The sequence below is a fragment of the Formica exsecta genome, unplaced genomic scaffold (genome assembly GCF_003651465.1).
Source record: "Formica exsecta isolate Colony F162 unplaced genomic scaffold, ASM365146v1 scaffold155, whole genome shotgun sequence".
Lineage (NCBI taxonomy): Eukaryota > Metazoa > Arthropoda > Insecta > Hymenoptera > Formicidae > Formica > Formica exsecta.
In genome coordinates, this window is record NW_021848872.1 from 1183472 (window position 1) to 1197390 (window position 13919).

The window sequence follows — 13919 nt, forward strand, 5'->3', positions numbered from 1 at the left end:
GACATATTCGTCGACAAACAAAACGCACGTTGAAAAGTCTTTATAGAAAGAACGCATGATTGCAAATTAACATGACAGCCTAATAGAACTCAATTTTAAAAAGTGCGTACCCTAAACGCGGAGCGATTATAACCTTGCGATGTATTATACATGATATTTCCGACAATTATTCCGGCGGGTAATCGATATGATCGACACCTAATTAGTACTCGTTGAACCTAGCAATAAAATGCCGTCACTTCTGAAAAATTCATATCAATTGACAGGGGAAGATATTTCTCCTGAATAGATTTAAAAAATTCTCCATTTTCGAAGATCATTTTAAAATGTTTAAATCCTTAAATGAAATTATATATTATAATAGAGTGAGGGAGATGTCCTGAATATAAAAATTAAGTAATAAAAAAATATGCAAAATAATTAAATATAAAATTAAATTTAAAAAACAAATTAAATTCTATCATTTATAAAAATTTAAAAATTATTAATTTCTTAAAATTTCTCTCTCTTCTCTAAATGTATCTTATTATATATGTATATACAGGTTGTTCAAAAAAAAAAAAAACCATTCAACATTTATATTATATTATTTTTACTGGCTCTTACGTGTCGCATGCGACGTGAGAAGAAGATAATCTAAATCTTTATCTCGATATTTATAGAAGGTGTTCCACATGTCCTCCTTCCATTTCCATACACGCTTGGCATCTTCTTCTTACAGAATCGCGAACTGTGTAATCACTAAATAGATCCGCAATCGCCGGTTGATGGCAACTGACTGATTGCCGGTGAAATTTTCTGTTATAAAGTATGTATGACGACGAACGCGGTTTATAAACATTGAGGTAAACATCGTATGCGACATGTAGAAACCAGTAAGTCAATCATGATCATAACATATAAAAATGTTTATATCTCAGAAACGGTTGAGCTCCCGACCTATGTTTACTAAGATTTTTTTACTCACAATCAGTATGATGTGTCCTATTTACCATATAAATATTGAATGGTTTTTTTTTAACATCCTGAATATAAGAAGATATTTTTTTATTTTCTTTTTATTTCGGAGCAGAGACGAACGGAAAGACTACGTAAGCGATCCTTACAAAATTAATGTAATCGCTCTACGAGTTCATCACAGATAATTCTTGAAATTATTTCGCATCACTACCGTCCGACTGTACCTTCTAATCGAACATAATTCGGAGAAGGCGGAAAGATGAAAGAAACGCAAGACCGCTCCTGGGTCATTGCCGTCGTCCTCGCTCTCGCGATTCGTTTCTGTGCAGTATGCGTGTATATATCTATCAGACGGTTATACTTACAGATTTCTCTACCTATGTCGTTGTCTACCGGGTATGCTATTGACTCGCGATTATCGGAATCTGGTCTTTTTGCAAAGCGATTTCCTATCCAGCCAAGGCTGTGTTAACGACTGGATTAAACCCTGGGGTAATTAAACCTGGGATGATTAGACCGCGCCGGTTCTAATAAATGTTTTTAACGAGTGTTACTTTGATAGTCGTGTGGTTTAATAGATTCATCCGTTACATCGATTCCATCACGATGGATCTTAATTATTCGAAGATGCGGAAAGGACGATTGCGGATATGTATGCAAGAACGATCCGAGTTTTTTGACGATCTTACATTTCTTGGCGAACAGCGGATCTTGAAAGTTTCTTATGAAAGGGAACAGATCAACGGCCTGTTGTCGATTATACTCGGATCGTGATTGTACATCATTTCGCGGAGATCATTTAACACGAAATCAATGTATGGAAACGGAAACACAGAACTCGACAATTTTCTCCGCAGGAGATAACGAATTTTTTAAAGATCCGTGCACGCAGGTTCCAAGACCATGAAGAAAAGAGATGGAGAGAAGGAACAGGATAATGTTACTGCATAAGGATCGGCGACTGCGCCGCGTGGGTGTTAACTCGAACCTGTACCAGCTCTAAATGCGGGTATCCGTACGTGAAATAGCGCCTTACTAGCGTTATCTCTTTGGTAAGTACGATATGCTGCGTGGACCCGAACTTGTCCACATTGTCGCGTAGGAGTCTTGCTTGGTGGGATTCTTTTACATTTTTCTTGTTTTTAAATTTTTCTTCTCTCTCTTTCTCTTTTGCATATAGCGATCCCTCTCGAATTTGAGTGACGATTTTAGCTTAATAGGACATTGATGCTGTCATTCATTTAAATGTCATCAATATGAATATTAATCGATAGCATTGAGATTACATAAAAAAAAATATTATTCTAGTAAAAAAACAAATTTGTTTAATAAAAAGTTATACGATATGCCAACTCGATGTACCCTCCACATTCGCGAAATTTCGATATCGACGAGAGAATGCCGGGCTCGTGCTCTATACTTTGCGCCAATTTGCGAACGTCCATGCTGTACGCTCTAATCAAAGGGAGAAAAAGGAGCGGGGATAGCCCAGAAATAAAGGGCGGAAACTGATTTCGCGAATGCGCTCGCGCGAGCATAATTTAATCGCGCGTACACGCGGTCTGCCTAGCCCGCGGGGCTAAGGGTTTAGCCATGCTCGTCGATCAAAACTTCTTTTACAGATAGCCCCTGATGATACGTCCCGGGGGCTACACCTGCTCGTGATACGCCACTTCGGTGTAACCTGCCCCGCGCGAGAGCGAGCAAATGCGTCTATGTGTTATATAATACGAGATCGCGCGGTGTCCAGAATACCGCGGTCTAACATCGATACCGGTGGTCATGATGGTTATGCTGGTTACAGAGGTTATGTCTGGGCATGGAAGAGTGCTAGCTGTAATACGGGTACAGTCTCAGCTAAGCATTCGCGAACGCGGCGATTTGATGCCACGTTGACTCTCGTGCGACCGTTATCGAACTCTAGAGAAATCTGATGACGAAGATATTTAATTTAGCTTGATGAAAAAATACAAGTTTCAAAAAGGATTTAAAACCAATATCATATTTCTGATTCAATTCGGAAATATGAGGATGGGAAAAATATGTTATAAAATTTCAGTTCTCGATTCCAGAGAAAGAATATGGAAAAATATCAAGATTTCGAATTCCAAAATATAAGTCATAATTGAATTGTAAATGATTCAATTATAATTCAGAACTCTCTTCCCAGAGTAAGAAAAATATATTTTATGAAATCTCAATTTTACGTAGACCTTCTCGCTGAAAAAATACATATTTTGCGCGGGACGGAATTTCCATATTTTATTCTGAAAATATATTTTATTTCGCCCAATAAATTATGATATTCCTGGAATTCATTTTTTTCATTATTAGTTCTATTCATTTTCAGATCTCTGTCCAGAATTCAAGGGTAGGAATCAATTCTCATAAAAAAAAATTATCTCGAGATTTCTCGGAGGAGAAATATGAGAATTAAATAAAAGTAACTTAAACTTCTCAAAAATGGAATTGATGTCATCTGGAAGTAATGATATCTAGCGGTTAAAATGCAAAGAAAGCTGAACACTCGACACGGACAATCGAGAGAAAAGGCCTGCATTCCGAAATGCAGCCACGATCAAAGATACGTAGATATCGCTGTAGTAAGATACCGGAGTTTATCGCACGCACGATTAAGATTCACTTGTCCGCTCGTTCGCTTTACGTATCGAATTACGCGTGATTGCGACGTACGCGTATTAAAAACAAGGTTCAACAACGATCAATTTACCCGCGATCTTTGCAAAATCAGTGAACCGATGACGAGGACGACGATGACGCTAATATTACTCGTAATAACCGTACACCGCGCGCGGAGGAACCATTAGATGGCGCGAAAAATGCGTTTTCCATTATTGCAGGAACACGCTCTGCGTGAGGAATCTCCTCGCTAAGAGACGAAGAGGCGAAGACGTGCACGGCCGTGACACGCGGATTACAGCGTGTGCGTACGACGTGAGTCGTGACGTAAAAGTCTCGGTCAGCGGTAACGAAAATTGAATCAAATTTTTGTATCTCTACCTATACTTCATTGTGATAAATAGAAATACACGGAGATAAATAAATCACAAAAAAAACTTAATTAATTTAATTAAAATTTTATTTTATTTCATTTATTCAACTTAAATTAAAATTGTCATTTGATTTGATGCGTTTATATAACGGCTTAAATTTAAAAGGAAAAGTTGAAATTTGTAAACTATTTGGTTCAAAATTTTTGTATATTCCGCGGAGACTTCAGACTTTTATTCGAAGAAATCTTAGACAGCGTCGATGTCTCAGCGTACTGTACTCTATGCGTGTGTCGAGGCGAAATCACGAGGAGGAGACACGCACATTGCGTATGCCGCATCTAATGAGCGCGGCTTAAATGCGAATCTAATATCAAATCTTTCCCCATCGTCGACCGAACGCCCTCCGCGTCTTTTCCGGCTTTTCCGTGCGGTTTGCTGATTACGTGGGTCGAATCGAAATAAATCTGCGAGTTCATCGAATGGTCTCCGTTTACGGAAAGCGTTAGTATGACTACCGCTTAACGAGTCAGTGGGAAGTAATAAAAAAAAAAAAAGAAAAATTTTTGACACGTAATGATTTAAATTTTACGACGCTATTCTAACGAAGATTATATTAATATTGACATAGAAGAGATGTAGAAATGCAAATGCGATTGAAGGATATCGCGGTGAAGTATGAAAAACGATTAAGAGGAATACAAACATGAGACACTGAGAGAGATGATATAGTAAGATGATCTCAGACGAGAGGCCGAGTCTCATAATAAAGAAGATTAAACACACGTGCCGTGGGAGACAGGTATCGCGCGCGAGGATCGTTTTCTTACGACAAGTCGTAACTTTCTACATACGTTCTTTTTAATGCCGATTCTCGCGCATGAAATTCGTATGCGCGATATCTATACCTATCTACATCGCGGAGCAAATCGCGGAAGATGAAGAAGTTGCACATGGCGAATCTTCGCAACCTCCCCTTCCGGCGAATTATTCGTATTCCTTCAAAAATTATCGACACGATATAACGCTTTCGTTTACTACCGTGTTCTTCCTCCGTCATTTTTGATGGATCGCAGACAGTATGTGTTCGTGTGCGTATATGTGTGGCGTGCCAACAATCCTTAACGTAAGTACATAATTGCGAGTTCAACGACTGTAAACAAGAGTCTCGCCGGTGGCACTTTTCCTAGGAGCTCGCTCGGCACGACGAGAATCTATTCGCGGTACCGTGGAATCTATTTCTGCGCACGGCCTTGTGAAAAACGAGAGCGCGGTGTGCGATTGATATTGACTCGTTATCATTAGTTGCCACGATAACTACGCCATAATTACGGGTGGCTGGAACTCGAGGAGTCTCGAGAAAGAACGAACGAAAAGTGACCATTACGTATCGCAACACGGGTAATTTCAAACTAGTTTGACTAAGAGACGGCGTGTTTTCACCTCAAGGACGCTCGAGCGGAAAATCTGGTCGTCGCGGCTATTAACAAATAATGTCTTTCGATCTTCGGCTTTTCGCGAAAAGATCCCTATATCTTCGGGCGATGCAACGATCTACGATCGCGATCTACGAGAAATATCGAGAAATATCGCGTGCTATGGGCGATTCTACGGTCGGTATGCGTTTTCGCCGTGATTATAGTTATAATTGGCTCTAACCGCACGGTGTGCAGAGTTGAAGCGGCTACTGGTCTATGAGAAAAATTCTCAGCCACTGCAACGCGCCAATTATTTTGCAGCGAGATGGAAGCGTACAGACAGTGGTGCGCGTTTCGAACTAACAACAATTTTGCGAATATCGTTATTGAATACCGTTATTGGTTATCATCGATAAAAATAATATATCGTAGGAAGAAATATATATTAAAAGTCTCATAAATATAAGTATCATATATATACATTAGAATAATTTCAAAACTCAACATAAAGAAATGTATACTAACAATAAGAAGAAAAGATCCGTGTGTCATTAAAAATTCGCGGTCAGAGCTCCGCGTTGTAATTTGTTACCGTGTTCAGAGTATGACTCTGAAAATTGGAATAGCGGATGATTCACAAAGCTGTCCTCTCGCTCTCTCTCTCTCTCTTTCCCTTTTACAAAGAAGTCGAAAATGGAAATGTCCGAGTATAACGCGAAGCAAGACTTCTCATCAAGAATTCGCGATGACGAACCGTGTTTTACGTCGCGGAGGATTTTTTCGCGGGAATTTTCCACGATAAAAAATATGAATTCTACATTCTCCCTAAAGAAAGAAAAAAAAAAAAAAAAAAAAAAGCCAAGATTCCCGTACTTGACGTACCTTTGTACCATCGAACTTCCTGCTATTTCTTTCCCGCGTAGACGCGAGCTCCCTTCGAGAAGTCTTACGCTCGTACACCGGTGTTCGGATTCGTGACTGGGAAGTGAGATGCACTGACCCATGACTGGCCAACGAGCGGATAGGATAGTCATAGACCCGCGTGCAGGGAGGAGACGACGCCCGTTCTCTCCGGCCAACTCCCACGTCCTATAGAGCAGGGTCTCTCGGACAGAGAGGTTAAGCCGTGCCAGGCCGAGAATTATTATATCAACCGGCAGCGCCGTGAGAGAAAGAAAGGCACTGGCGATGTTAATGAAACAACGTTAGTCACGTCCGCGCGTTTCATACTCGGTATCACTCGAAAGAATGTTGCGAAATGCTATTACGGTATCATCGTAGCACCGAGAGAGAGAGCCCAGGAAGACTCATTATGCGCGCTGCGCCGAAAATTATCGCGGGAAACTTATAACGCAAAACTTATAAAACACGAATCAAATAAAAAAGCCGAAAAATCAACATGGAGATCTATACATTAATATAATAACAATAATAAATCTTTATAATATAAATTTACATCAAATTAATTAATATTTTTGAGAGAGAGAAAATAAAATATTTCTGTATTTTTTACAAAATTATTTTCTAAATTCGATTATAATTTGTTTGCATTCTCGCCATTTATATATGCATAAATTATTTTTTTTATTGTATCTTCGGGAATTTATTTTGCCCTTATAATATAATATTTATATATGTATATTATATGTATGAGAAACTTTTTCTAAATACGTTTTACGTTTGATCTTTTGCGGTTTTTCACATTTTACAATTTTGATTCAGCAATTTTTATCGGCGCTGTTATATTCTCACGATTGTGATATTTCGATACATGTGTGCTCATATTCCGGATTATAGGACACGAATTATTTTCACCGCACGAAACAGATCGAGAAGATTGATCCGTATGAGTAGCCTCTTTGATTGGAGATACAAGTTGTGTAAAGTATTCCGACGAATTCGAGATACGGCACGCAATTTTAATCCCACGAAAGTATATCTCGTAAATTAAGTAGAAATAAACATACTCGAGATATGAATATATAATGAACAATACATGGGGCGATGAAATTAGAAATTAAAATCAGTATAAGATACAGTTTGTCCGACGAAAAAAAAATATAACGCTTAATCTGAATAAATCTGCTATCGAATTAATATCGAACTGATTAAAACAGAAATAATCGTCCGTCACTAAAATTTATGTTCTGCATTAGCATTCCTATTTTACGCCGCATTTAGCGCTAAAGGGGACGCTCAGAATACGGAGCAAAGAGCGCATCGTGCGCGTTTGAAGTTTTAATTTTTCTATTCTAAGCGCTAATAGATTCACCGACGAGAATGTCCCGTCCCGTATTCGGTCGTTACTCCCATTACAAGTTCCATTGTACTCACGACGAAAGACGACGACGACAACGCGAGAGATGTTCGAGCGGCTATAAATAACAAAATTTCGTAAAAGCGCATCCCAGCATTCCTCGCACGGCGATGAGTCAAAAAGGCTGGAGAAGAGCGCCAGGAAAGTACCAGGAGATCAGAGAAGAGGAACGGGAACGTGTCACTTCTCATTTTTCCTGCCTCTACATCACTGTCGTGTTGCGTTAATGCGATACTATCCCATTTGCTGGCGCGTCATCGTTCATGAGACCCCGATTAGGAGATACGTCCAAAATCTCTATGCACGTATTCTACTATCGCTAATCTACGACTGTGTCCCTCTCTTCTGATCCCACGATATAGGCTCAAATCAACTCGTTATTGTGTCAAAGAAATTGAGCCCGCGTGACTACACGCGTGCGAGTCATGAATTCCTAAATGAGCTCTCAAGTGGAAGAAAGACAGAGAGAAGAGACACAAAGAGAGAAAGAAGAATTATTTATCACATATAGCGTGACAAATTTTACTTCCGTTGATCTGATAATTTGATATGCATAATAAAGTGTTAATTAATTTTAATTTATTGTACTAATTTATTATTAATAAACCCTATTACTAATAAATCCGAATTTGATTTTTCGTGGTGCCGGATTAATGGAGATACAAAGTTCAATCGAGTATCTAGTTCTATTAAAAAGTTTAAATCGGACAAATTAATGAAGAGAGAAGAGAATATGAAAAGTACTATTAATAGTGCACACATAAAATAATTTAATTCGTAATAATGATAAAAACGTTCGCGGTACTACTCTCTCTAACGGTAAATTAAGATCTAATAACTTGACGCTAAAATAGCCACTTTGACGATGCAGGGTAACAGAACGCGCGATCTCTCGCGCGACAAAGCGTAAAAATAATTTCCTTAACTGTCCGGACGTGCGTTGTCCAACGCGTTACCGCCGTAATGGAAAGCCTCCTTCGCGAGATAAAACGCGGCGCGTAAATAAGCGGTCGCGTTAAGAAAGGGGAATGTACGAGGCGCGTCATCCTCTCGCGCGTCCACCGCCCCGGCAAATTGTCCGGCGCGAATATATCGCGTTACGCATCGTCGTCGTCATCCCGGGAGAATCCCCCTCTTCCTCCCTCGCGCGAAACCGCGGTCATTACTTTCACTCGGGGATCCGAAAAATCGTCGTCGGAAAAAGCGGCCTGTTAGAGAGGGAGCCGAGCAAAAGGACTCGACACGCATACCACAACGCCCGCACACGCACACATTCTCTCCGCTCGCTCATACTTATGCATGAGTCCGCGTGCACGCACATGCGGGGCGCGTACCTAATACACCGCCAATGAATGATTTATGGAGCGATATCCGCTTTTTATCGGGAGCCCCCCCCCCCGATTCAGGTTGTCGTGCTCGGGGCATTGGTCGTGCCGCCGAGATTGCTCTCGCCGGAGGATGCCAGAGGCTCCTGCCCGAGCTGTAATTGCACTCCATCGGCGAAGAAAGAGTGGGAGAAGGGAAGAATCGTAGGGAGAATCGGTTTAACGAAATCTGTTGTTAGGCACGATCGAGGGGAGCTTTGCCGTTTATCACCCGGGCATTTAATTCCCGTGACTCGCGCGTGAGAAATTACGCGCGCAAGGTGGTATAACGATCATCGCGCTCCGCTATATCGGAGAAAGAGAAAGAGAGAGAGAGAGAGAGAGACAAAAAAAAAGAGAAAAGAGATTTATTCCTTCCGGTCTCGGATTCTCCGAGAGTTCGATCCTGGCTTTCCGATCTTCGATTTATCATCGCGAAGTAAACTATCGGTACGGTTATAAATTATATCGGCCGGTATCTGTATGCTAAAAGCTTATACGCGCGCTCTGGTCGACTTCGTTACCTAATTCTGTCGAGCGTGCCAATGTTCCCGTAATCTCATTACGAAAGCCGAAGGCCCGCCAGAATCAGATCGCGGCTCGAATATGTCGAATTATTGACAAGTCTAGAGTGCGCACGCACAAGCGCGTTCCCCGCGAGTCTCATCCGCGCGCGAGAGATTGACTTAAATAAGGATAGATTGCGAAAGATTTCGACCGCAAATATACATCACCTGCTTTTATTCGTCTGTACTATAATTGAACAGTACTGATTTAAAAGCGTACTGAAAGATCGTTCTATCGACATCGTTCCTCTGAAGAGGAGAACTCGGTCGATGACCGCGTTTAGGTAACATAGATTGTACATAGCAACTACTACGAATAACCGACCCTCGTGCAACGCTGATCGATTATATCGCTTAGACGTGGCGTTTCACTCGCCGAGTAATAACAATGCTAATCGAACGTCATTATGGCTCCGCGTCCGTATTTATAATCCATCACGACGAGTCCACCCGCATTAAAACTCTCGACAATATATAATTAATTTTATAATCCATGCGTTAAAAAAAAAAAAAAAAAAAAAAAAAAAAAAAAAAAAAAAAGTCCACTCTGAATAAAGAATTTGTAATTAAAAACATACGATAGTTCAAGGACATTGATGGGAACTGCCACTCGTTGAATAAATTCATTTGCAAGTATAATATTATGTCGCACTCTCTAATTCTACTCTCATATTATGCATATAAGGCAGGAAAAAAAAAAAAAAAAAAGAGGAAATATCTCGCACATTATGCCGTTTCCGTTCGTTAACCCTGACATTACCGGTGATGAACACGAAGATTTCTCGCGTATCCAATTACATGTATATTATTATTAAATCGATATTAAAACTTCTTTGTTTTAATATAAAAATGAACATATAACGTAATTACGCGCGTGAGTGCAACAAAAAAAAAAAAAAAAAAAGCTCGACGTTCGCGAGATTGACTTAAAAATCTTTTAGTGCGCGCAAATGGCGTTTCGATAGGTAACAATACTAAAACGAGTGCGAGAAGTCCGGTTAAGTACGGTCATTAAATTCATGACGAACGGGCAGTTAATCTTCCGACGCGCGCGCGCCGGTTTACCAGCACTTTTCATGGCGAAACTCCGACAAGCCGGCTACGGTGATTTTAACCTGCATCCGCGCGCGTGCACGAGCGATGTGCAGTATGCGAAATATATACGCATAATGCGGCGATATTTCTCCTCGCCGCCGCGCCGACAGTGTAGGAAGCTCGAAACGCATTCCATTATCATAGCTTAACATTAAGCGCTCACACGTCTCGGCTCCGTGAATTACAGGCATTGAATCTTGAATGATTGCACGATTCAAAGGGCGTACATCAACAATGTCAGCCGGAACGCAGGCTCACCTGTTTCCGACTACCGCGCGAAATTTAACGAGAGCCGTGCACTTATTAATTCCGGATGAACATTAGGTAGGTTGCAATGAGGACTTCCCGCCAATTCATATTCGAGTCTCTCATGAAATATTAAAAATATAACTGATATTAATCTTCCACTATTACAGTCCATTAACTTAATTATTGTGTGTATGTGTCATATAATTCTTGTTTTATTTGTTAAATAATAATTAGTATTTGATAAATATTAATTAATCATCTATTATCTTGCAAGAAAACCTTTGTATTCTTAGGTCATTCACAGTGCGCTGAATTCACGGAAATTTCAGTTGGGATGTGACGTATCCTGGTTACTACTCAAGGTGTCACAACATCGGTACGTTACTCGTTCAGGGTTAACGAAGCCGCGCGATTCTCCGAGATCGACGAACTCCAGCTGCTTTCTCACAGTTTGTCAGCATCCAAGGCTGGCCGTTCGCCGCGTTCGCGGATTCGTCACACTTCGATGTCAATGACCTTCGCTACGTTTTTATTTTTAAACAACCGATCATTAGGGGAGCCACTTTAAGGCTTACCTCGGCTCTCTTTGCGTAGCACAAAGGCATAATGGCAATTATAGCCCTGATGCAACAGTATCGAAATTTCTAGGAGTAATGAACTCTTGCGGATATGAAATAAAAGTGATTGTTGGAGGAAAAAAGAAATTCTATCATTCTATAATTCTATACAGATCTATGTAGATTCCAAGAGAAAAGCCTAAATTTTTTAATTAATTAAAATTTAGAAATTATGTTGCTACTTTCTTTTAGATTTAATTAATTTTATATCCAATTATAATACATTCTCAAATTTTTTCTATATTTAATTAAAAAAAGGCTTTATATAAGATCGGTTTTCGAATCTTTGAATTATGAAAATGAAACGAGTGAGAAAACAGATTAGTATCGTTATCAATAAGCTTTGAGTACGTCTTTATTCTTTGTGTCCATTCTGGTCACGCGGAACGTCAAGCACTCATACGTAATATTTGCTCAACAAGCGCGTCGCCGGCCATTTCAAGCGAGTATGTCAATGGCTGGTGAAAGGTATCAATGACTTTTTTTTCTCACTGACCCACGACAAGAAACTCTCGATCTCTAATATCATCGTATTTACTTACATAATCACGACAGTGTTCGTGCGCGGAATCGATGATGCGTGTCACCAATCTCATGACTCTGCCTTGTTAGATAGTAGGATTAGAATAATCTATTAATTTTCGATAAGAGTATATATTTTTATATTAATTTTTTATAAAAATCCGTCAATTATTTTAAATTATATAAAATATAATAGATAAAACTGCATAAAAGATAATACATCTCCGATTTAATCGCTACTTGAATATGTTGTAGGAGAGGTTTATCTGAGTAATTCCCCGCAAGAAATAAGTAGGGGATAAAACTAAAATTTACTATTCCTACTTTTCTTATTCCTACCTTCGACAAGACTTAGAAATTTGTATAGTAGCATGTTGAAAGCTTTTAACGAACTGCGAGAAATAGGTGAAACACATTATTGACAAAGTATCCATGAGTGTATACCTATCCCGTAAATGTAAACAAACACTTTTTCCACGTCTGCTCTACACAAATACAACGTAAACAAACTTGATTTTTCCTTATTTTATAGAAAATTATTTAATAGAAAAAGCATTAAAACTATGAAACTTTAATTTATTATATCTCCTAAACTAATGCCGTCCTCCACAAATTTCTTGCGGGAAATTATTCAGAAGAACCTCCTCTACAACATATTTAAGTGGCAATAAAATCGGAGGTGTGTTATCTTTTACGCAGTTTTACTATATAATAAAATGTCGCGCGTTTAATTAAAAAATAAAGAAATTTTAAATAATGCTTCCTTCAAAAGTTTCATCAATTTTCTTCTCTGAACATGTGTACGCGCACATAAAAATATACATGTCATCGATTTAAGATACATGCGCGCGACGTTCATTAATCAATATCGATCAGTAAGCGGTACACCAAACAAGACAGAGGATCGCGCGAACACGATCGACTGGTTAATATGCTTATTTAATACCCCTGCGCGTGACAAGATTGCTACATCGACAGCGACAAGAAACTTCAGCCGACGTGCCGAAAGTACCCGCGCGTTACAATGAGAATGACGTGCCGATTTATCCCCGAGAGGGGGGTAGAAAAAAGATATCCCCGAGGCGCGTCGCGTCTCAAAACGATGGCGATTTGTGACATCCGGCAAACGTGTCGATCAAGAATACATAACGTATCCTTGAAACGTAATCGTTTGGAGTCACGCAGACGATATACTCCTCGGAGATACGCGACGATAGGATGAAAATTGTACACACGCCGGCTTGCATCTTGCGCGCCGCTTTTGTACGTTTTAATATGTTCGATATTCGTTCGTTCATCCGGATACGTGACCGCAGATACCTGTGCAAGCAGACGAAAGCAGGGTTACGCTTGCCCACAACAGGAGCCGGCCTTCGCACGCGGTTGTGTAGTATAGCTCTTTTACCTTCCTTCCCGATGTGCTTTCTCGTCGTGTTCCCAGCAACGCTCGATTATGGATGGATCATCGACGTATCCGGCAACCGCGTGGACGTACACAATAGACGTGGATAAACGAGCAGAGTAGTTTTGACCGGTCTTGGCCCTGGGCCGGACATTAATTGGGATCGGACGGATGTACAAGACGTGCCTGTCTGATTCCCGAACGCCGATAAAAATCGTTATGCGATAGACGAATCGGAAAAACCGAGGTGCCCCTCACGATTCCCCCCCCCCCCCCCCCCCCCCCCCCCCCCGCCTTCGGGCAGGGTGGACCTCGCTTTACACTTACAAAGTACATGCTACATTGTAAAGCGAGGTCCATCCTGCCTACCGGCGGGGGGGGGGGGGGGGGGGGGGGGC